Source organism: Lissotriton vulgaris, chromosome 7 (assembly GCF_964263255.1).
Source record: "Lissotriton vulgaris chromosome 7, aLisVul1.2, whole genome shotgun sequence".
NCBI lineage: Eukaryota > Metazoa > Chordata > Amphibia > Caudata > Salamandridae > Lissotriton > Lissotriton vulgaris.
Window position 1 is genome coordinate 1,102,048,500 of NC_141695.1, and position 22,279 is coordinate 1,102,070,778.

Genomic DNA, 22,279 nt, shown 5'->3' on the forward strand with positions numbered 1-22,279 from the left:
TCCCCAGGAGAAAGCTACAATTGCCATACTGTGATTGGTAGTGACATTGCTTGCATTGGTCACCAGGAATTCTGTACCTGGCATGATCTGTCCAGGGTCCACAAAGTTAGGCGTCACCATGGTGACGCTGGCACAAGTGTCCCTATAGGCCTGAGCCATCTTTCCATTTATGAAAGGCGTCTGTCGGTATTTGCCCAAGGTATTGGGACTTATGTCAGGGGACACGTCCACGTCCCCTGTACTGACAAGGACAGCCTGAGTGAGTGTGCTAACTAAGTTGTCACGCCCCTCAGAACCCAGGGTTAACCCTACTAAACCCTTGGGAGGCGCACTGCCACTGTTGACTGTACTAGGGGGCACAGGTGCCTTAGGGGCTGCAGTGGCAGGAGTCTGCCCTCCTCCTTTCTTGGTGCACTCACTAAACCAGTGAGATTTACTTTTGCAGTACTGGCACCATCTTTTGGATTGGCCTTCTTTCTTCTTTTGGGGAGCCTGACCCCCACCCTCTTTGGGTTGTTGGGGACCTGTCGAAGACTTCTGGTCATTTTGTTCCCCCTTAGAATCTTTACCCTTCTGGTCTGCTTTCTTCTGACCACCTTGATTCTGGCCCTGGTTCTGTTTAACTCTCGTACGAACCCATCTGTCTGCCTTCTTTCCCAATTCTTGGGGAGAGGTCAGATCCGAGTCGACGAGATGCTGATGCAACAACTGGTTCTGACAATTGTTTAAAATTTGTTCTCTCATCATCAAATTATACAATCCTTCGTAATCAGTAACCTTACTGCCCAGCAACCAGCCCTCAAAAGCCTTAGTGGCACAATCGACAAAATCAGACCAATCTTGAGACTGCGTTTTCTGGGTATCCCTGAACAGCACCCTGTACTGCTCAGTGGTTAGGCCGAACCCTTCAACGAGTGTACTTTTCAAGATTTGGTAATTGTTCGCATCCTCTACCCTTGTGGTGAGGAGCTTGTCTCTTCCTTTTCCTTCAAAGGAGAGCCACAAGATAGCTGCCCACTGACTCTGGGGTACAACTTGCACAGTGCAGGCCCTCTCCAAAGCAGTAATCCATTTGTGGATGTCGTCCCCTTGTTTAAAGGGGGGCACTATCTTACCAAGGTGTTTCGTATCAAAACTCCTTTCCCTATTGCTAGGTACATTGCTGCCACCAGTGGGGACTACCCCACTTAACTGTTGCTCTCTCGCAAAGGCAAGCCTTTCTTTGGCTAGGGCAAGTTCTTCCCTTTCGATCCTCAGATTAGCTGCCCTTTCCTTAGCTTCGTACACTCTCCGCTGAGGGGACGTCATCCCTCTTTGTGAAGAGTTGCGAGAGCCATTGGTTTGAAGGGATCTGCCAGAGTCTCTTGACAGAGATCTGGCTCGTCCATTCCCAATGTTAAGCTGACCTGATAGTGGCCCCAGGGGTCCCCCAGTGCCGCTATCATGTTTGCTTAAGTTGGACCTGCTTAGTCTGACGACTTCTACCTGTCCCTTATCTGCCTCATCCCCAGAGAGATCCTCATCCTCATCCTCCTCCACATCTTCGTTCTCAGTTGCGAGGTGGATGAGGTCAGGATCGTCTCGGGTTCCCTCGAGGGGAGGCATGTCTCCTTCTGGATTAGAAGAGCTACGAAGTTTCTCAGCTCTTCTGGCATCATAAGTCTCCAAGAGACCAATCAGAAAGGACGTTGTGGGGTTAGACCCCTGCTGAATCTTCCTGGAGTGACACAGTCGTCTTAACTCCTTGAAGCTCAGCACAGTATATCCTGAAGGGATGACCTGTGGAGGGTCAACTGACACAAGGGGAGACCCAGAGTTTCCTCCTTTGTCCGACATACTGCTTCTAGTGTGGTGTAAGTGATGCACCTACCTATACTACGTGTTTACCTACTGTACCCTTGCTAAGAGTTGTAGCCAAGGTGTGCTAAGCCTTGAGGAGCTACAACAGCTGGTTCAGTAGAACTCAGAGTATTCTAAGCTTTTAGTTATATGTACTAACAGTACTTGTGCGATCTTTCAACAAGATATTCTTAGGATACGTGTGGCAAAACAACAGCAAGCTCAAATCCCAACCGCTGCTCACCAATGTGAGAAGTTGGCCCGATATGCAACGTTCGCTATTCTAGCGACCGCTATGTATCGTTCCAACGTCCCTTATGGTGTTTGGTTGTAAGTCAACCTATAGACCAGCTATCCTAGTAGCGTGGATAAGAGCAGTCTAAGGCTAAAGACTCGAGAGGGCGCGTTAAGCCAGCTGTTTACCACACATGTACCCCTTGAACACCCAGTGAAAGGACACCACACAAGTGTTATGAAAATAAACAGTATTTATTAAGAATCACAACAGCCCTGTACTCTTTATGAGGACAGGGTACTAAGCACAAACCAAATCTCTTTAGCAAATACTTCAAGTGCACAATAAAAACAAGTGTCCGAGGACACGGAAAGGTTAAGGTCTCGGGCGGACCCGATAAGGCAAGTCGGAAGCGAGGGACTCGGGACCCTAGAGTAAGGAGGCTATGCAGGCACCGAAATGCTGAGTTACCTAGCCACGAGGGCTGCGGCTGCACCAGTCTTACAGGCGTCGGGGTCTTCGCTGACGAGCCAGGAGCCGGAAGAAAGGAGTTGCTGGCCGGCGACCAGTGCTGAATAGTTCGTAGAGATCCAAGCCTGGATCGGAGATTGATGAAACCTGAAAGCAGAGGGGACCAAGTTCGTACTACTAGCCAGTAGTCAGAGGGTACCAGGAAGGCACCGGTTGGCCGTCACCTCGACCAGGTGAGTGGGCGACGCTAGGCTCTGCAGTCTCACGGACCAGGAGGCGTTGTCGGCGACCACGGTGGAGGTGCGAGCTGTCCCACGAAGGATGATGCTGTCGGCGTCGCTGGGCCCAGGATGGGGCAACAAGCCTTGGCAGATCTCAGGGCCACGTGGTGGGCCTAAGATGGCGTCTTGAGTGGACCAGGAGGGTCCAGGGTGCTTCTCGCAAAGATGGAAGCAAGGGCCAGTCTGGAGCAACCAGACCAGCAGTGATGATTCTCGGATGTCGTCACAGAAGGGCACAAGCCAGCGGCTAGTGACCAGACAACAGGCTGAGCAGCGAGCAGAAGGGCCCCACGCAGATCGTGGAGATGCTGGGAGACTGCACTTCGGTGCTGGAGCGGCTCAGGGTCGGGGCTTCTCGGACCCCAGAGCACTCACCAGAGAGTTACCTCGATGGTCGTGCTGGTTTTTAAGAGCGTGCAGGTTCTGATGATGGCCGGTCCCTCGAGGTCTCGTCGCACCCACAGATCACAGCTGAGCTGATGACGTGGGTAGAGGTCAGAGGTGCCAGGGAAGCCGGTTCTCGTCGAGCTGGGCCGTCGGATTCCTTGAGGAAGGACTTACAGCAAACCGCAGAGTTCTTAGTTGGTGCCCGCTGATGCAGGGTGACTACTCCTTAGTCACAAGGGAGAAATCTTGAGAAGAGTCTTGAATGTCCTTTCGTAGAAAGTAGTTCTTGAATCAAAGATGATCTAATTTGGAAGGGTCCCCGCTCCGGTCTTTATCCTAAAGAAAGGGGTGGGTACATGACTAGGTCCTGCCCTAAGGGTGGGACCAGGAAGGGGGGTAGTTACACCCCTCTCCCCTGCCGGGCTTCCCCAGGCCAGGGCTGTCGCCCCTGGAACTGGTTCTAACCGGCAGATGCGCAGTGAGCACCGGGGTGCCACTCCGCAGTCACCTTCTCGCCAAAGCCCTACCTACCCAGAATACACAAACCCTGTCTGGGACGGTGCGAACACCGCCCTCGACAGGAAACCCTTTGTCCAAGTGCTCCTCGCTGGAAGGACTCCCAGCAGCAGGAGGTCAGACTCGTGTCTGTGGTGGCAGCATCCATTTTGTGGAGCTGAGGCTTCAGTTAACTTTAACCGGGGTTCACAGTTACGTACATGTCGTGTCCCTCTAGAAGGGTGGGATGCTAACCTCATCGCCAGAAATGGTGAGAGGGGAGCACCCCGATTCGTATGACACCTTACTCGACATGCCTTGATAGCGCGACACCGGAGTTACCGATATGGTACGCGTTATCATGGAACAGCTATTGGGTCTTGATTCCGCAAGCTGCAACCGGGCTCGGCTCGGGCCTGAACCTAGCTCACACGAGCCCACGCACTCTGCCTTCAGGATTGTTAAGGCCTGCCATAGGAGTGACTGATAGGAACTCGGGTGTCCATTGTATGGTTAGATATAGAGCTACTATACCTAAAGCAAAGTGTGATTACACGACTTCGCCCCAGCTGTCATGCAGCCAGTTGTGTCAAATTTAGGAGGCCAGCCAGGGGTGGCATAATACTTGGGTGCACCTATGCCCTGTGTTACGGGGTCTGATAAGGTGGCCCAGTACCAATTGGTAAATGCACCTAGGGTACATATCGTAATTTAGAGAGAGAACAGCCAGGCTGTGGGTCTGATTAGCAGGCCCACAGCCAGAGAAAGTCGTAAACCAGTGAAACAAAAGCAAAAAATCTGGGTGATCATAGGATTGCAGACCCTACTCTCCTACAGTGGCTCTCTCGAGTGACCCCAAGTAGGATGCCAGGAAATTCCAGGGCGACCTCTCGGCAGTTGCAGAGTGGATGACCGCCAACTGTCTCCAACTGAATGCCAACAAGTCGGAGGTGTTGTTGGTGGGAGGGAACCATGACCGCTGGAATGAGCTATGGTGGCGAGAAAGTCTAGGCATGGCCCCTGTCCCTAAGCCTGTAGTGTAGAACCTGGACACTTCATTTAATTTTCAGACTCTGACCAAAAAGGTGGCTGGAACCTGTTTCGATTTGCTGCGCCGACTTAAACCCATTCTGGGCTTCTTTGATGCCACGATGAGGCAGATCATTATTCAGGCCTTGATCTTATCTAGGCTCGACTATCCCTGCTCTTTGTATCTGGGTGCTAACAAGTCTGAAATATAGAGGTACAGAGAGTCCAGAATGCGGCCGCAAGATCCATCTTCGGCTTGCGCAGAGCCTATTCAGTGACTAGTGCCATCCATCGCCTCCACTGGTTGCCTGTGTCCAAGCGAATTTAGTTAAAGGCACTGTGTATAGCCTACAAGATCCTGAAACTGGCATCTCCGCAAATTCTGACTGACCTTATCTTACCCTATACACCCACGCGATCGCTTCGATCTATGGGACAATGCCTGGTAATTATCCTCCACATGAGAAGGGTTCGTGCCAGTGGCCGCTATTTTCAAAATGGAGCTGCCATTCTCTGGAATTCTTTGCCGGCCCATATTCGAGGGCTTACTATCTTTATTTTACGAAAGCCATTAAACCATTTATTTTTCCTTGTCTGTAGCCCCCCTGGGCCTTCTGTGCATGTTATTCTCTTGCTGCTCAGCGCCGGAACGCCTCTTAGCTGGGGCAGCTGTTGCGCTTTATAAAATCCTAACATAACATAACACATAACATGGGTGGAGCGTGGGTGCAGCGTGGCAATTCTTACACATCCATCCATGTAGTTTGATGAATTCCTGGTTTTACCAAGAGTGGTAGACCTGGAAATGCCGCAGCATTGTATGCCTACTCACCATAGGTGCAACAAGTAGAAGTTTCTTTATTTCTCCTCGTTGGTTCCTCTTTCTATGTGCGATGTATTGTGAAGCACATATAGGAAGAGGTAAATGCCTCATAGGATTGTTTTTGCGCAGAAAGATGTCCCTTCCTGCAACAAAAACAATCCTGCTTACAAAGCAGGCACCTTGCACCACAGTGCAAGGGTGCCTGCGTTAGTGCTAGGCAGCACATGATTTGTTAATATATATGCCCCACTGTGTGAACCCACAGGCAGGATGCAGGGACGCCGGGAGCTAATGTAGCCCACAGAGAGAATGAAGTAGACACCCCGATATAGGAATAATTCTCACAGACATGCACATTTCCCTCTGTTTAACATGTCTACTTCTATTAACAACTTGTTTTACATCGTGCCTCAAGGGGTACTTTAGGTTTCTTGGAGCTAAAAATAACTAACAAAACCCAATTTACGCTACTCTGTTTACCTAGCTCAAGAGGATAGAAGACTAGTACTAACTGCATGGAACTTGCGACTTTAAAACCACCTTGGTAGTCATCAGTGAGCTTAAGCGCATTGTGCTACCCAACATGCTTTGAATGCTGGGTTGTTCTGTCAGTAAGGGTACATGCAGTTGTATGTTATCTGTCGGTCACCTATGTCCCTTGCACAGTAGAAGATACCACAACATTGTAGAAGAGACTAGAGCAGTGGAACCTTGTGGTCACAAAGTTCTAAAATGTAGAGTGAGGAGCATGCTTGCTCCTGAACTTGCAGTTGGCGTGCTGTGGCTGAGGTGTATGGAATAAACCTGATGACTTTTTTCACTCTCTGGTTTGCTTACGGTGTATTCTCTTATCGTGCGTTTGACACTGGTGATGGAGATGGGATACGTCCAGGTACACCTCAACACGCACTCAATGCCGCAGGAAGATGGAGTGTGGCCACTGTCAGAAACTGAAGGGTATTCAAGGAGGTACCCTGGTTACACTACTGGGTCCAGGATTGTTGTGGCAAATAGACTCTGGTACACAATGAGTACTTTTGTAGGCGGTCGCTGGCTGTGAGCCTGAGCAGCGAGTAATTGACTAATGGTGGCAAGTGCTGTGGTCAATTCACAGTGACCCCTGTTCCCTGTTTGTGTTACTGACTTGGGAAAGATACTGTGCGCCAGATGGATGAGGTAATTTCAACCTCCGTGGAGCGCGTAAACAATTAGAAAGAGAGATGACTATCTGACGTCGCTCTCAGCTTCTGCTGTCAGCATGAAGGGTGGACAGCTTTCTGACAAGGGTGCACACTGTACATGAGGAACCCTCTCCTATTGTACCGCTGACCGTAAGTGGCTACGAACTGATGGGAGCGAGTTTAATGCCATGTACACACAGCAATAAACTTTTGTGAGCGCGAGGGTGAGCTCTGGGCACGAGAATTCACCACTGTTGGCATTCCTCGCTCGCTGGGGGTGTGCTCTGAGCATGAGAAGGTGTCATATAAACAGCTACGGACTGATGTGAGCGTGATTGACAACCCGCACAAGCAGCTATGAACTGTTGTGAGCATGAGTGTTGTCCGCTCAGCATGAACATTCACCATCGTTAACTCGCCTCGCACGCAGCACAATAAGGAGAATTCGGCACCTCAGAAAACAAGCATTTACAATGCAATGGTTTTGCCTTTGTTAAAGTTAGAGCTATTGGCATTGCTCTTGACACTCTGAAGCTCCACTCTGCACTCTGAAGCTCCACTCTGCACTATGAAGCTGCACTCTGAAGCTGCACTCTGAAGCTCCACTCTGAAGCTCCACTCTGAAGCTGCACTCTGAAGCTGCACTCTGAAGCTCCACTCTGAAGCTCCACTCTGAAGCTCCACTCTGAAGCTCCACTCTGAAGCTCCACTCTGAAGCTCCACTCTGAACTCTGAAGCTCCACTCTGCACTCTGAAGCTCCACTCTGCACTCTGAAGCTCCACTCTGCACTCTGAAGCTCCACTCTGAATCTCCACTCTGAATCTGCACTCTGAAGCTCCACTCTGCACTCTGAAGCTCCACTCTGAATCTGCACTCTGAAGCTCCACTCTGCACTCTGAAGCTCCACTCTGCACTCTGAAGCTCCACTCTGAATCTCCACTCTTAATCTGCACTCTGAAGCTCCACTCTGCACTCTGAAGCTCCACTCTGAATCTGCACTCTGAAGCTCCACTCTGCACTCTGAATCTCCACTCTGCACTCTGAAGCTCCACTCTGCACTCTGAAGCTCCACTCTCCACTCTGAAGCTCCACTCTCCACTCTGAAGCTCCACTCTCCACTCTGAATCTCCACTCTGAAGCTCCACTCTCCACTCTGAATCTCCACTCTGAAGCTCCACTCTCCACTCTGAAGCTCCACTCTGAAGCTCCACTCTGAAGCTCCACTCTGAAGCTCCACTCTGAAGCTCCACTCTCCACTCTGAATCTCCACTCTGAAGCTCCACTCTCCACTCTGAATCTCCACTCTCCACTCTGAATCTCCACTCTGAATCTCCACTCTGAAGCTCCACTCTGAAGCTCCACTCTGAAGCTCCACTCTGAAGCTCCACTCTGCACTCTGAATCTGCACTCTGAAGCTCCACTCTCCACTCTGAATCTGCACTCTGAAGCTCCACTCTCCACTCTGAATCTGCATTCTGAAGCTCCACTCTGAATCTGCACTCTGAATCTGCACTCTGAATCTGCACTCTGAAGCTCCACTCTGAAGCTCCACTCTGAAGCTCCACTCTGAAGCTCCACTCTGAAGCTCCACTCTGAATCTGCACTCTGAAGCTCCACTCTGAATATGCAGCTCCACTCTGCACTCTGAAGCTCCACTCTGCACTCTGAAGCTCCACTCTGAAGCTCCACTCTGAAGCTGCACTCTGAAGCTGCACTCTGAAGCTGCACGCTGAAGCTCCACTCTGAAGCTGCACTCTGAAGCTCCACTCTGAAGCTCCACTCTGAAGCTCCACTCTGAAGCTCCACTCTGCACTCTGAAGCTCCACTCTGCACTCTGAAGCTCCACTCTGCACTCTGAAGCTCCACTCTGCACTCTGAAGCTCCACTCTGCACTCTGAAGCTCCACTCTGAATCTCCACTCTGAATCTGCACTCTGAAGCTCCACTCTGCACTCTGAAGCTTCACTCTGAATCTGCACTCTGAAGCTCCACTCTGCACTCTGAAGCTCCACTCTGCACTCTGAAGCTCCACTCTGAATCTCCACTCTGAATCTGCACTCTGAAGCTCCACTCTGCACTCTGACTCTCCACTCTGAATCTGCACTCTGAAGCTTCACTCTGCACTCTGAAGCTCCACTCTGCACTCTGAAGCTCCACTCTGAATCTGCACTCTGAAGCTCCACTCTGAATCTCCACTCTGCACTCTGAAGCTCCACTCTGCACTCTGAAGCTTCACTCTGAATCTCCACTCTGAAGCTCCACTCTGCACTCTGAAGCTCCACTCTGCACTCTGAAGCTCCACTCTGCACTCTGAAGCTCCACTCTGAATCTCCACTCTGAAGCTCCACTCTCCACTCTGAAGCTCCACTCTGAATCTCCACTCTGAAGCTCCACTCTCCACTCTGAATCTTCACTCTGAAGCTCCACTTTCCACTCTGAATCTCCACTCTCCACTCTGAAGCTCCACTCTGAAGCTCCACTCTGAAGCTCCACTCTGAAGCTCCACTCTGAAGCTCCACTCTCCACTCTGAATCTGCACTCTGAAGCTCCACTTTGCACTCTGAAGCTCCACTCTGAATCTGCACTCTGAAGCTGCACTCTGCACTCTGCACTCTGAATCTGCACTCTGAAGCTCCACTCTGAATCTGCAGCTCCACTCTGCACTCTGAAGCTCCACTCTGCACTCTGCACTCTGAATCTGCACTCTGAAGCTCCACTCTGAATCTGAAGCTCCACTCTGCACTCTGAAGCTCCACTCTGCACTCTGAAGCTCCACTCTGCACTCTGAAGCTCCACTCTGAATCTGCACTCTGAAGCTCCACTCTGCACTCTGAAGCTCCACTCTGAATCTGCACTCTGAAGCTCCACTCTGCACTCTGAAGCTCCACTCTGAATCTGCACTCTGAAGCTCCACTCTGCACTCTGAAGCTCCACTCTGCACTCTGAAGCTCCACTCTGAAGCTCCACTCTGAAGCTCCACTCTGCACTCTGAAGCTCCACTCTGAAGCTCCACTCTGCACTCTGAAGCTCCACTCTGAAGCTCCACTCTGCACTCTGCACTCTGAATCTGCACTCTGAAGCTCCACTCTGCACTCTGAAGCTCCACTCTGCACTCTGAAGCTCCACTCTGAATCTGCACTCTGAAGCTCCACTCTGAAGCTCCACTCTGAAGCTCCACTCTGAAGCTCCACTCTGAAGCTGCACTCTGAAGCTGCACTCTGAAGCTGCACTCTGAAGCTGCACTCTGAAGCTGCACTCTGAAGCTTCACTCTGAAGCTCCACTCTGAAGCTCCACTCTGAAGCTCCACTCTGCACTCTGAAGCTCCACTCTGAAGCTCCACTCTGCACTCTGAAGCTCCACTCTGCACTCTGAAGCTCCACTCTGAATCTGCTCTCTGAAGCTCCACTCTGAATCTCCACTCTGCACTCTGAAGCTCCACTCTGCACTCTGAAGCTTCACTCTGAATCTCCACTCTGAAGCTCCACTCTGCACTCTGAAGCTCCACTCTGCACTCTGAAGCTCCACTCTGCACTCTGAAGCTCCACTCTGCACTCTGAAGCTCCACTCTGAATCTCCACTCTGAAGCTCCACTCTCCACTCTGAAGCTCCACTCTGAATCTCCACTCTGAAGCTCCACTCTCCACTCTGAATCTGTACTCTGAAGCTCCACTTTCCACTCTGAATCTCCACTCTCCACTCTGAAGCTCCACTCTGAAGCTCCACTCTGAAGCTCCACTCTGAAGCTCCACTCTCCACTCTGAATCTGCACTCTGAAGCTCCACTCTGCACTTTGAAGCTCCACTCTGAATCTGCACTCTGAAGCTGCACTCTGCACTCTGCACTCTGAATCTGCACTCTGAAGCTCCACTCTGAATCTGCAGCTCCACTCTGCACTCTGAAGCTCCACTCTGCACTCTGCACTCTGAATCTGCACTCTGAAGCTCCACTCTGAATCTGCAGCTCCACTCTGCACTCTGAAGCTCCACTCTGCACTCTGAAGCTCCACTCTGAATCTGAAGCTCCACTCTGCACTCTGAAGCTCCACTCTGCACTCTGAAGCTCCACTCTGCACTCTGAAGCTCCACTCTGAATCTGCACTCTGAAGCTCCACTCTGCACTCTGAAGCTCCACTCTGAATCTGCACTCTGAAGCTCCACTCTGCACTCTGAAGCTCCACTCTGAATCTGCACTCTGAAGCTCCACTCTGCACTCTGAAGCTCCACTCTGAATCTGCACTCTGAAGCTCCACTCTGCACTCTGAAGCTCCACTCTGCACTCTGAAGCTCCACTCTGAAGCTCCACTCTGAAGCTCCACTCTGCACTCTGAAGCTCCACTCTGAAGCTCCACTCTGCACTCTGAAGCTCCACTCTGAAGCTCCACTCTGCACTCTGCACTCTGAATCTGCACTCTGAAGCTCCACTCTGCACTCTGAAGCTCCACTCTGCACTCTGAAGCTCCACTCTGAATCTGCACTCTGAAGCTCCACTCTGAAACTCCACTCTGAAGCTCCACTCTGAAGCTGCACTCTGAAGCTGCACTCTGAAGCTGCACTCTGAAGCTGCACTCTGAAGCTTCACTCTGAAGCTCCACTCTGAAGCTCCACTCTGAAGCTCCACTCTGCACTCTGAAGCTCCACTCTGAAGCTCCACTCTGAAGCTCCACTCTGAAGCTCCACTCTGAAGCTGCACTCTGAAGCTTCACTCTGAAGCTCCACTCTGAAGCTCCACTCTGAAGCTCCACTCTGCACTCTGAAGCTCCACTCTGAAGCTCCACTCTGAAGCTCCACTCTGAAGCTCCACTCTGAAGCTCCACTCTGCACTCTGAAGCTCCACTCTGCACTCTGAAGCTCCACTCTGAATCTCCACTCTGAAGCGCCACTCTGAATCTCCACTCTGAAGCTCCACTCTGAATCTCCACTCTGAAGCTCCACTCTGAAGCTCCACTCTGAAGCTCCACTCTGAAGCTCCACGCTCCACTCTGAAGCTCCACTCTGAAGCTCCACTCTGAAGCTCAACTCTGAAGCTCCACGCTCCACTCTGAAGCTCCACTCTCCACTCTGAAGCTCCACTCTGAAGCTCCACGCTCCACTCTGAAGCTCCACTCTGAAGCTCCACGCTCCACTCTGAAGCTCCACTCTGAAGCTCCACTCTGAAGCTCCACTCTGAAGCTCCACTCTGAAGCTCCACTCTGCACTCTGAAGCTCCACTCTGAAGCTCCACTCTGCACTATGAAGCTCCACTCTGAAGCTCCACTCTGAAGCTCCACTCTGAAGCTCCTCTCTGAAGCTCCACTCTGAAGCTCCACTCTGCACTATGAAGCTCCACTCTGCACTCTGAAGCTCCACTCTGAAGCTCCACTCTGAAGCTCCACTCTGAAGCTGCACTCTGAAGCTCCACTCTGAAGCTCCACTCTGAAGCTCCACTCTGAAGCTCCACTCTGAAGCTCCACTCTGAAGCTGCACTCTGAAGCTCAACTCTGAAGCTCCACTCTGAAGCTCCACTCTGCACTATGAAGCTCCACTCTGAAGCTCCACTCTGCACTATGAAGCTCCACTCTGAAGCTCCACTCTGAAGCTCCACTCTGAAGCTCCACTCTGAAGCTCCACTCTGCACTCTGAAGCTCCACTCTGAAGCTCCACTCTGAATCTGCACTCTGAAGCTCCACTCTCCACTCTGAAGCTCCACTCTGAAGCTCCACTCTCCACTCTGAAGCTCCACTCTCCACTCTGAAGCTCCACTCTGAAGCTCCACTCTGAAGCTCCACTCTGAAGCTCCACTCTGCACTCTGAAGCTCCACTCTGAAGCTCCACTCTGCACTCTGAATCTGCACTCTGAAGCTCCACTCTGCACTCTGAAGCTCCACTCTGATGCGAAAAAAAGTATTTCACAGTGCAGAGTAACAGTCCTAAAATCCTGGCTGAACATAACAGTCTGCAGTTTCACACGTTACATTTGTGTTAGCTGCATTACGTCATAATTTATTGTCAAAGGCGAAATTCTGATTTAAATGGTGTATTCTGCAAACCTGACCCCGTTGTCTCCACTGCCCAGTGATATGATCAAATGCTTTCAGATGTTAAATCTACAGAAAGTTAAGCACTCCATTGATAGGATTCTCGCAGAATGGCCTGTCATTAATTTGGCCTCCAGGTTCGGAAGCATTCTTGAACTGCAGCAGGTATTAATGAGCGGGAGGGCGGGAGGGGGCGGGAAAGGGGGAGGAGAGACGCAGAAGACGGCCGGAGCAGGAAGGCGGGTGCCGGCAATGCCGGAACAGATTCGGGGGCGTTCCCGGCTTTCGCCTGACGTCGCGTGACGTCGGCAAAAGCCAAAGAATCTCGGGAACGCCCCCGTGTCTGGTCCGGCATTGACGGACAGGCCCCTCGTCCAATGGCTAGGCTCCATTTATGGAGCCAGCCAATGAATGACGAGGGCCGACCCAAACCCACACACAGTACTCATTAGGTTTTTGCCTGCGCAAAAAAGATGCGCAGAGCGCATCTTTTTCGCGAGGCAAAACCTAAAAATGAGGTCCTCACTCCAGTAATATTGTTCACCTTCCTTAAGTCTGCCTTCCCGGATGTAAGCGGAACCCTTGTTCACCTGGGGTTCTGTAGGAGGAAGGAGCATCTGCGAGAAGTCTTGGGAAGCCTTTTGGTTGTACGCCACCTACTGGCCGGTGTTTGACGCATTTTGTCCTAGACCTAAAAGTTGCACCTGCCTCATTGGTTCTGGGCTTCAGAGCCTTTTTCTGTCCAAACAGAGACATCACCACCTGGTGGCAGTTGAGGAAAACTACCCCGATCTTAGCAGTGATAAAAAGAGAACAGAACTCATTATGTGAATACATTGTGATTTGCAATATACTGCAGGTCCTAAGCCCTAACTTGGTTGTGAGGGTAGAGAGGTTAAAGAAAGTGGTGTGGTAATAATGTATGTAATATCAGAAAGAAAAAATGAGTTACTCCTCCCCGATAATTTTTAACGTCCCCTGGGGAACCACCAATGAAGTAGAACAAATGGAAAAAAGTATTTCACAATTATTCCACAGTTTATGGACCCATTTAGTTTCTAGAGAGAAAGACAGCACTACTACAACATTGTTTAGGAGCAGAGGGACAAGAAATCCTAGGGCATCTACCTGATCTGAGTGCTGATAAATTCAGGGGGCAAATCAATATGAAATAAGCATAGAGAAATGAGATCATTTTCTTCCTAGGATCAGTACAATCATGGAGAGTTATCATTTTGGGAAGCACTCACAATGAAAAACAGTAAATGAAATTGTGTCTGAGCTGCGTAATTAGCAGCCACATCTGGCATCTGAAACAATTTATGACAAACCCATTAGGGACCAATCTTTGTTGATTTATAACATTTAAATGATAATAATAGTTTTATAAACTGCAGTGGTTACACCACATGGTGTGACCAGAACCTCTTCTAAAGCTGAGGGCACCACACTAAGAAGAGCATAGGCTTGGACAATGATACCCGACAGCCTAACCTATCCTAAGGTAATCCAAACAGCCAGGTTTTAAGCCTCTTACAGAAGATCAGCTCAGATGGTTCCATCCGCAGGTGGTTCGGCAGGGAGTTCCACATCTTTGCTGCCTGGAAAGTATAAGAGTGGGGCCCTAACCGGATTCTATTTACACGGGGTACAACCGCTAAGTTAGAGCCAGCTGATCTAAGGCTGCGCAGTGGATGATAGGTCTTCACTAGTGAGGACAGTTATTTTGGGCTCCCGCCATTGAAGATTTTATGACAGAAGCACAAGGCTTTGAATGAAATTCTCTTGTCTAATGTTAGTCAGTGTACTCTGGCAAAGGCTGCACCAGCAGATGCACTTTTGAATAGATTTGTTACCAGTCGGCTGCTGCATTTTGTACCCGTTGTAGTTTTTTCAAGCTCCCCTTCGCCACACCAAGGTAGAGTACATTGCAGGAGTCTAACTGTGGAGTCACCAAAGCGTGTACTATGGTTTTCCCTGTAGCCAAAGGTAGCAGTTCCAAAATCTGTCCCAGGATTGGAGGGTACCGAAGCATTTTGCAGCAACACTAAATATCTGGCTCTCAAAAGACAATTTAGGGTCAAACCATACACCCAGGTTTTTAGCTTTGGGTTTAGGTTCTGGAATCTGACCCACCCAATTCATCCGGCCATTTAGTCCTAGCTATTAGACATAAACTGCTCAACCAGGCAAGATTTAAATTGCACTGCGGCTTCTGCCCCTTCCTGAGATAACATCACAATCAGTTGCGTATCATCGGCGTAGGACACAAGTTTCACATTGTGTCTCTCAATGATCTCGGTCCGGGGGGCGCATGTATAGATTGAATAAAGTTGGGCTCAAAATGGAGCCCTGCAGGACCCCTTGGTCAGCGGCAACGTGTAAGAGAGGAAGGGCCTTTGAACTACTTGAAAAAAGGGTATTGGAGAAAGGAGGCAAGCCACCACAGTGCACGTCCACTGACACCGCAGTCACCCAACCTCTGAAGAAGCAGGCCGTGAGACACAGTGTCGAACTCTGTGCTAATGTCCAACAAAACAAGTGCTGCCATCTGTCCCCCATCTTCGCAAAATCTAAGACTTTCTGTGGCCAGCAATAATGCTGACTCCATAGAGTGAAGAGCTTGAAACCCAGACTGAGATGCATGCAACAGTTTGTTGGACTCAATAAAACTAGTTAGCTGCACATTTACATGCTCTTCAGCTATTTTAGGGAAGAAAGGCTGTAGCAAGATAGGTCTTATCATATTGTGCAGGGTCTCATGAAGGCTTTTTCCGAAGAGGCAGAACAATTGCGTGCTTCCATTTTTGGGACCTACCACAAATGTAACCTCATCGCTGCTTGACATATTCCCCTCCTGTGCTGAGGGTCAATGATAATGGGTGTGGTCATGACGGAGCGGTTCAGTCATGAGCACAGCTCCACTGTGCCTCATGACGGAACCGTTCCGTCATGAGCATCGAAGGGGTTAAAGATGCCGTTATGAGCTGCCATAGGTAAGGAAGGATTTGTTGCATTCCCTGGACCAGAATTCTAGGTGAAGCCACGTCCAATGGGGACCCTGATTTAATTCTGGTGTAGAGTCCCTTTAACTCATCTAAAGAGGGAGCTGTGGCGCTTACAAGATCCTTCTTGAAAGCCATACACTCCAACCTAATTTCTGGACCACACAAATTCCTAGCCTCCTGCGGAAAAGAATCATAGATCTTCAACACTTTATTTGCGAAGAAAGAGGCAATCTCATTGCAACTCTCAATGATACGGGAGTAACTTTGGCTAAAAGATGATCTTCGCCTGGAAGACATATTGATTATGGCAAAATAAGTAGAGCACATGATGAGATGTATGAAAGAAATTAAGCAAGACACCAATAGTAAGGAAAATGTACAAATAGTTGGGGATCATAAAAATGAGGTACAAATAGGTAAGGATACTCCTTTAACAAAGGACAGGAGTAGTGTTGGTGCCTTCAAGGGGCAATGTTACAGATGTGAGAAAGTTGGTGACATGGTGAAAAGTAAGGAATATCCAGCAATGAAAGCGGCATGTAATAAGTGTGGTAGGAAAGGACATTTTATGGCGTGCTGTATAAGTAGCTCTAGTAGCAAGAAACTCGAGAAACATGGTGTGTCTTAGGTGTGCAAAGAAATTGTACTGCAGGTGACAGATGGAGGGTCTAGCAACCCCAAAGAAGTGGTATGGATAGAAAACCTTAAAGTTGAAGTCATGTTTGATTCATGCTCTAGATTAACAATAATTTCAGAGGAGGTATTTAATAAACTGTTCAAGAAACTGACAAAGCTGCACAAAATGGCTATATACCCAGTAGGGTATGGTGATCAGCCAATAAAGATGATAGGATACTTGGTAGAAAAGATTGAATATAAAACCAGATATACAGTATGCAAAGTTTATCTTTATAAAGTAAATGAGATAACATTTTAGGATGGCCAGCACAAAAAGGCATAGGGGTTTATCTGAATCCCAATTCTGAACCTCAAATACTCAGCTGCGGCCCGTGGAGGGAGTTGCGGTGGGGCAGACAGGCGGGGCTGGGGGGGCCGGGTGGGTGGTGATAAACACCAGAATATGGATGATTGCAGGTAATTAAACAATTAAATTAATAAAACGAATTTCGTAGCGCGCCCTGCATCGCAAAATGCTCAGCTCTTCTATGTGACTTTATTAAAGCAGTCATGAATGGAGCATGCTGGTAGAGATGGGTGCTTGTTGGTTGGGGAAAGAGGGCTGTTTGTGTCTTTAGAAAAGAGGTCCACTTGTATTTCCTTTTTGTTGAACTTTCGAGTCAATGGAACCAGCAATTGTTTTGGGCAGAGTTCAAGTTGGACCATCAATGTGGCTGTGCCAGCTGTGGGAGTGTGTGGTATTTGGAGTGTTATGGTGGGAGGGGGAGCTGCTTTGCTTGTGGCACTTTGCCGGCAGCTCCCCACTACCATCTGCATGAAGGCATGACCTGTGCCTACTAATCACCATCAAAATGGTGACTCTTTGCACCCTGAATTCTATCAGTTGTATTGATTAATAATGTGTGCCCAAAGAAACTGAATGGGGCAGAGTAGAAATGCCCTTAATGAGAATTTGGACAGGGGCTGAATGGGAGAGTATTTAACTGCCTTTACTGCACAGGTTGCGCATGGACTGCGAAGCACATTATAGAAATAGACTTTGTACAGTGATGTGGGTGGAGCAAATACCATAGAGCAAATTGTCTTTAAGGCCAAGTTAAAAACCTGTCTTTAAGGCCAAATTGGCTTAATCTGTTCAGGAGAGGGGTGCGAGACTCCATGCTGAATGCTGTCGACAGGTCCAACAATACCCCAATGGCTGAATAGCCCCTGTCTAAATTTTACTTTACAGACTCAGACACTTCCAGAAGTGCCATTTTAGTGCTGTATCCTGCTCAAAACCCGATTGAGTATGAGGGTGAAGACCATTTTCCTCAACTATGGAGGATAGCTGATGATTTACCAATTTCTCCAGAATCTTAGCAGGTGACAGCAAGATACGCCTGAAATTGCTTGGAACACCTGGGACCGCATTAGGTTTCTTAAGACGGAACGCATGTTTCCAAGTGGCAGGGAAAATGTCAAATTTTAAAGTCGAGTTCTACATTTTGTTAGAAAATGGATTGACATAATTGGCCATCATCCTGAATATTTGAGGTGGTCTGGGGGCCTTAGGAGAGCCAGAATGGCATTTCACTAGCTCGCTGAGAGGAAACATCCTTTACAAAGCAACTTTTACCACGCAGTGCCTTTACAACGCAGGTTTTTCAACGCAAGTCATTACAACGAATCGCGCTGGGGGGCGTTCTAGGATAGGTAATAGTTTAATTTACTATCCAACACCTTCCCTACTATCAACAGGGACTGGAGTTGGGATAGTAAATTAAACTTTTCACTATCCAGCACCCCCCAACTCAAGTCGTTGTAATGACTTGCGTTGAAAAACCTGTGTTGTAAAAGCATGTGTGGTATAAGCATGCGTTGTAACAACGTACATCCTCGCTGAGTGAGTCATCTTCAGAAATAGTGCAAAACTTGGAGAAAAATGACTTATAACTAGAAGCAGAAGCTAGCGAAGTTTCCACACTGGATCCATAAGGGAAGGTGGAGTGCAATTTTGGGATTTTCTCATCGAAGAATGTCAGTAATATATTGCAGTGTTCAGGAGAGATATGAACAACACTTTTTACAGCATCAGGGGAGTGAAAGGACTTCACTATATTAGCTACTTTCCTAGAGGTATTTGAAGCAGCCTCAATGCATGACGAGAAGTGCTTTTGCATTGTCTTCCATGAAAGTTTATTAAATTTACTGAGAGCTGATTTATATACCATCTTTGCCTCAGGATCATAAGACCTTCTCCAGCTCTGCTCTAGTTTTTTACGCAAGCTTTTCTCTGCTCTTAAGACGGAGGAAACCAGTACCCAGAAGGCATGGATATTTTAGCTGCATGGACTTTCAGGGGTGCTAGGAGGTTGAGAGAATTAGTAATCCATTGATTAAACAGGATAGCATCTACATCTGAGCTGCCTTTGAAGGAAGGAAGTGAAGAGCGGAAAGAGAGTACAAAGTGCTCCTCCATGATATTCTGCCATCTTCTCTTCATCTCGAGGGAGGTCTTTATCCTCTTCAGGTAGCAGGCTCCTTAAAATGTAAAAGGAACAAGGAAATGGTTGGTCCAGACAAGACACTCAGGAGAGCTGACCTGTAAACTGGAAATATTAGAAAAAATCAGGTCCAGCATGTGTCCTGCCTTGTGTGAGGGAGACTGGATGTGTTGTACCATTAATTATTAAGCCCACCAAGGTCTGGATAAGCTAGGAAGTCTGTGTACACTTAAGATAGTATACACAAAACAAAGTGATGGCTTGTGCTATAGGGTTCGCACATCAGATATGTGGTCAAAGTAGGAGGAAAAGAAGTCAAAAAGACTCCTAATCATGGTGGTCATTTGGTACCAACACCCTGCCACCACAGGTAATGACATGCATCTTGGAGAAAGGTCCCAGCATGGTAAGTTCAAGAAAGAAATGGTACTGAAGCTAGGCATGGGCGGAAAATCCGTTCCGCTCGCGGATTTTGCGGATTTTCGGGAAATCCGCAATCCGCGAGATTCGCGAATCTCCCGCAAAATCCGCAAATCCGCGAGCAGCGGATTTTGCTCGCACTGTTCGCGTGAGTTCGCGTGAGTTCGCGCCCCGCGAATAAGTGCAAAATTGCAGAAATACGATCTTAGCAAAACTGAAAGTAACTACTTACCAGGTTCAAAAGTTCAGGCTCATCATTAGTAGCCATTTCCTGTAGTGCTTCCTGAGGGGCCCCTCCAGAGTTCAGTTGCCAGTTGAAACTATTATGTGACCCTGCTCTGAACCTCAGAATAGTTACACATATGCCACAAAGGTCCTGAATTACAGCTAAGGGAGACAAGCAGGAGCCAGGCTGGAAGTTAAAATCCATTAATCAGCCCCTAATTCATTATTGTCAGTTGGGGCAGGGCAGGTGTTGTAACTAATTTTGCAACAATGAAAGCACTTAGCAAGTGCAAAAGATCACTAATCAGGGCGCACTAAGGAAGCAGGTGCCAGCTAAAAAAATATTCTGTGACACATTAATCAGCCCCAAATTAATTCAGGTCACTTGAGGCAGGGAAGGTGTGCTTTGCTTTGCCGAAAATAATGTACACTGGACAACCAGAGGGTGTGGTGATGAAACAGAGGGTGGCATGGGTGGGCCAGAGGGTGGCATGAGTAGTCAGAGAGTGGCAGTGGTGACAGAGAGTGGCAGTGATGAAGAAGAGTGTCCCAAACAGGCTGGACACGTAGAAACAACAAGTTCGCGAAACTTGCGACCCGACAGGTAAGTTCGCAATTTGCGAAAGTGTACAAAACCCTCGCGAACTGGCAGAAACACGGGCGAACACAAAAAAAAAAAAATCCGCAAATTCGCGGGAATTCGCGGATTTTGCGGATTGCGAATCCGCAAATCCGCAAAATTCGCGAACGCGAGATCCGCAAAATTCGCTCATGCTTAACTGAAGCACACAAACAAGACCTGACAGATCTCTTAGACAATGATATGTCAACAGTAAAGTTCAGCAAAGTTTTTTTTGTAAATATTCTTGGCTTTTATTCTTCTCCAATTCTTCATATTACATACAACACATCTCCAAAGGGCAGCCTACATGTGTTTCGTCTACAAGACTTTTTCAAGGCCGCAGAGAGTGTTCATCAAAGGCTCACATTACTGTGAGGTAAGATGACAACATAGAAAGCACATGCAACCCCTGTAGGTTTACACTACAGTTTTGAGGCCGTATGAAGACAGCTCACCCGTGAGGGAAGTTGAAGAGATGATACGAGTGTGGGATGGTTATTCCCCATAACCATTTTAGAGGAAAGAACTTGGGGTCGGAAACTCATGATGTACTTACAGTGTGAAAAGTGCAAAAAGTGCGATGGTATGCCAATGTTCATGTAGTAGAGACCGAGACACCATCTGTGATTAGTAGAGCTAAAGAGTAGTCATTCTGCCCATGTGATATGTACCTGTTCGACACTGTAAGTTTCTATGTGTAGTTCTCAGTTGAATGTCAAGTCAAAATATCTGTGGAAATAATATATATGTGTATGAGTGGTAAATAACAGAGGGAAGGTTGGGAATGAGCAGCTATGCTCAATGGTCATTTTAAGAGTTTAGGGTTAGATGGTAGACCCAAGTGACTGTATTTTGTATTAACAGAATCTATGCATTACAACACACTACACAGAGATAATAAGATTATCAACATCAGTTTCCTTGGCATAGATACTATAGGTGCCATTTCTTGGGTATGAACATATGGACATGGGTATGAACATATACAAGGAAATGTATGTGTTTTTTAAGGATTGATTGCCACAACTGAGATGATGCCTTTGAGATGATGTCTATGTATCCATTTGCTCCCCATTTTACCTCTGCTACCAATGTATGTATTCCGATGTATAAGATACTGGTTGGTGGCATGTAGCAATATTTGACAATCAAGTGTACATTTTGTACACAAATTGGTCTGCTCTTTACATATCATACCTGAATGCTAGTGACATGTTGGCACAGTGTAACTATAATGTATTTGGTAGCAACACTAGATCCCATATCTCTGCTTTTCAACTCACCCCTATCACTTTGTGCTTTACCTCACTACTTTCTTTGGCGTATGCATGGTGCCACTTTGTACATAGCTTTTCACACATAGCATAACATGATACATATTGTGTCATCCTCAACATCCTCGCCTGTACCTCGATGGGTATTACATAATTACTATATGGAGACGCTATATTCAGGACACAGAATAGATACATTGTATAAACATGCTCTTCAGTGTTACTCTCTTGCCCCTATTCTCATAGGGTTTACATACTTCAACCATGTTTTGAAAATTATATGTTCTCATTACCACTTCCCCAGACTGACACAAAAAGCTGGGCCTCCAATGGATGACTGACAATAGACGTTTTCACATCTTTGCATGCCATACTGTGATGGCACCAACATATTCATCTGGTAAGGGAACTCCTGTTAGTCCTTTTTCTCTTTTGTTTCTTTAAGAATCTTTCTGAACTGCTCTTGGGCATGGACTACCACTGTGACGTCAGTGGATGCACCAAAGCTGCATTTGCAAAGTAAGACCGTATATATTGGCGTTGGATAACCCTGGCATTTGTTATGTTCTTTTGAGGCTTTTCGTGGCCTATACAGCTGTTCTTTTGATTGCCGGTATCAGCGTACATGGTGAGGACACTCCTGGGACTTACTATTTGGGTGGTAAGACGGGCTACTATTGCAGTTGTAGATACTTTCGTAGGCTTATAGCAATTTACCTAAGGCACACATTCAAACATTACAGAAGTATGTGTTTATATTTAGGCATACTTCATCTTCCAGTGCAATTTGCGGAGCAAACGGGCTTGGCTTTGCCATGCAAATGTCTTGCCCGCTGCATGCCTTCGCTGC